At 58.7% G+C, this 3,370-nt stretch overlaps 1 protein-coding gene across 2 annotated transcripts in view; it reads left to right on the forward strand.

Moving 5' to 3' along the window:
* Positions 1-1,337: 1,337 nt before the first annotated feature.
* LOC107207435 (polypeptide N-acetylgalactosaminyltransferase 13-like) overlaps positions 1,338-3,370 on the forward strand; it is a 16,355-nt gene continuing 14,322 nt past the window's right edge. The window contains exons 1-2 of one of the 2 annotated variants that reach the window (XM_015634501.2): positions 1,338-1,814; positions 2,021-2,224. The gene's annotated coding sequence lies outside the window, so the exon portion shown is untranslated. Of the gene's footprint in view, positions 2,225-3,370 lie in introns of both variants that reach the window. The other variant, XM_015634502.2, reaches the window with a different exon arrangement.

Below are 3,370 nucleotides of genomic sequence, written 5' to 3' on the forward strand. Positions count from 1 at the left end.
CCTGGAAGTGCCCAAAACCAAGCTGGGACACCCTGGGCTGGTGGGAGCTGTCCCTGGATGGACTGGGATGGGATTTAATGCCCTTTCCAACCCCAGCTATTCCGGGATTTATCCATGGATCCAGAAACACTCCTGTCCGGTCACTTTTCCTCGCTCTTCCTGCACAGAGGGATGAGCAGCTTTTCCCTTTGGATTTTCTTTCCCAGAGAGTGAATTTCCCTTCAAAAAAGTCAGGAAATTCCACCCAAATGCCGGCAGGAGAGGTGGGGCTGAGGGGTGGGAATCCAGCACGGTCCTTGGGATGGGGAAGGGTCCCTTGGGATGGGGAAGGGTCCCTTGGGATGGGGAAGGGCCCTTGGGATGGGGAAGGGCCCTGGGATGGGGACCCTGCTCTGGTGTGGGTCTGGAATCAAGAGATGGCTCCAGCAGCCATTCCTACTTTCTTTGCTGCCTTCGGCATTCCCTGGGCTTCCCTCGGCCCCTCCAACCTCCCCCTGCTCCCCTCGGCACCCCATCCCACATTCCCCCATCCCACATTCCCCCAATTTCACATTTCCCCATCCCACACCCTCCCGCACCCCGCTCTCCTCAGCCCTCCCTCCCGCACCTCTCTGCTCTCCTCCTCAGCGCTTCCCACATTCTCCCACCCCTCTCAGCATCCCAGCCTCGCCCCGCTCCTCTCGGCATCCCATCCCGATCCCCATTCCCCATCCCCATTCCCCGATCCCATTCCCCGATCCCATTCCCCGATCCCATTCCCCGATCCCATTCCCCGATCCCATTCCCCGACCCCATTCCCCGATCCCATTCCCCGATCCCATTTCCCGTTCCCATTCCCCGATCCCATTTCCCGTTCCCATTCCCCGATCCCATTTCCCGTTCCCATTCCCCGATCCCATTCCCGATCCCATTCCCGATCCCGATCCCGTTCCCGATCCCATTCCCGATCCCATTCCCGATCCCATTCCCGATCCCATTTCCCGTTCCCATTTCCGATCCCATTCCCCGACCCCATTCCCGATCCCGTTCCCGATCCCATTCCCGATCCCATTGCCGATCCCATTTCCCGTTCCCATTCCCGATCCCATTCCCCGATCCCATTCCCGATCCCATTGCCGATCCCATTTCCCGTTCCCATTCCCGATCCCATTCCCCGATCCCATTCCCGATCCCATTGCCGATCCCATTCCCGATCCCATTCCCTCCTCCCTCCCGCGCCGCCTCCGCCCCTTCCCTCCCTGCGCGATTAGCGAGGCCGGAGCCGCCCCCGGCACCTGCCCGGCCCTTCCTCCCTCCCTCCCTCCATCCTCATCCCGCCCTCTCCCATCCCTCTCCCATCCCTCTCCCATCCCTCTCCCATCCCTCTCCCATCCTCTCCGGTCCCTGCCGGTGCCGGTGCCGGTGCCGGTGCCGGGCCCGGGCCGCAGCACCGCGGCCATTGCGGGGCCGCTCCCGCCGCTCTCCCCGCTCAGCCCCGGCCATGAGGAGGAGGAGGAGGAGGGCGGCGGCTCCGCGCTCAGCCCCCGGGCCCTGCTGAGATCCCCGGGCCCTGCTGATCCCCCCTGGACCGCTCTGATCCCCCCCGGACCCTGCTGAGATACCCGGACCCTGCTGATCCCCCCCGGACCTTGCTGATCCCCCCTGGACCCTGCTGAGCCCCCCGACTGCCCTGAGCCCCCCGGAACCCCCTGAGACTCCCCGACCCCTGCTGATCCCACCCGGACCCTGCTGATCCCCCCGGAACCCCCGATCCCTCCGGGCTGATCCTCCTGATCCCCCCGGCTCCCGGCTCCGAGCTCGGGGCTCCGCCGCAGGTGAGGCCGGGGGTTCGTGCCGGGCTCCCCCCGCTCCTCCAGCACCGGCTCCCTGATCCCGAGGGATCCCCCGCTCCCCCATCCCGAGGGATCCCCCGCTCCCCCATCCCCAGGGATCCCCCGCTCCCCCATCCCCAGGGATCCCCCGCTCCCGGCTCCGCTGCCCTGCGCTCCCCCCGTTTCTCTCCCTGATCCCGCCTTTCCAGGGAGCTTTGCTTAATCCGAGCTCAGCCGGGCCGGGCCAGCGATGTGAGACCGGCCCCGACCCAATCCCGGCCCAATCCCGACCCAATCCCGACCCAATCCCGACCCCGGGATCTGCTCCGGAGCTCCCCAGGGAAGCGCCACCGGCTGGGCCGCGAGGGAGGATCCAAATATCCCTGGAAAACCGCACGCGGAGGCTGCTGATGGTAGGACGGAGCGGCTTTTGATCCCTTTCATCCATGGGTTTTCCTGGAATAGCGCTTTGGCCTCGCAGGATTCCCTGGAATAACGTTTTGAGTTGTGGGTTTCAACCGTAGGATTCCCTGGAAAAGCGTTGGGGGATGTCAGGATTCCCTGGAAAAGCGTTTGGGGCTGTCAGGATTCCCTGGAATAGCGGTTTGGATGATCAGGATTCCCTGGAATAGCGGTTTGGATGATCAGGATTCCCTGGAATAGCGGTTTGGATGATCAGGATTCCCTGGAAAAGCGGTTTGGATGATCAGGATTCCCTGGAATAGCGGTTTGGATGATCAGGATTCCCTGGAATAGCGGTTTGGATGATCAGGATTCCCTGGAATAGCGGTTTGGGGCCGCCAGGATTCCCTGGAATCGCGTCTGGGGCTTTTCCAGCCGCAGGTTTCCCTGGAAGTGCCTCAGCCTGGCTGATTCCCGTTTTTCCCGGTGGTTTTTCCCAGCCCGGGGTGGGATCCACTGAATTTTTCAATAGAAATTCCCTTTAAATTACAGGAAAACAGGAGTGCTGGAAACGGGATTTGGCATGGATTTTAAAACCTGGGATTTTTCCCAGAAAATCCTAAAGTTGGGATGCCGGCTGCTTTCCCAGGAACCAGATAAAATCCTCTTCCCAGCTGATGGAAAAATCGAGTTTATTTTCCATTTTTCCACGAGAAATGGAATCAGCCGGGATGAGGAAAGGGAAAAGAACCGGTCGGTTTCCGCTCTCTGGCGGAAAATAACGGCTGGAATTTATTGGGATGCTGGGAATAGCGGCAGGAAAGATTAACAGGGGATTAAAGCACGCCGGGAATGAGGGAGGCAAAGATTATTTTAACTCTTGGCTGCTGGGCTTTGAAGGGGAGACGAGGCCTTAAAACTTGAGGGTTTTTAGGTATTTTTAAGGTATTTTAAAGGTATTTTTTTTGTATTTTTAAGGTATTTTTAAGGGGTTTTTTGTGGGTTTTTTGGGGGGATTTTAAGGTATTTTAAAGGCATTTTTAAAGTATTTTTTATGTATTTTTTGGGGTTTTTTTTGGTGTTTTTAAGGTATTTTTGGGGTTTTTTTGGCATTTAAAAAGTATTTTTAGGAAGTATTTTTTATGTATTTTTGGGGT

This window comes from Parus major, chromosome 7 (assembly GCF_001522545.3).
Source record: "Parus major isolate Abel chromosome 7, Parus_major1.1, whole genome shotgun sequence".
Lineage (NCBI taxonomy): Eukaryota > Metazoa > Chordata > Aves > Passeriformes > Paridae > Parus > Parus major.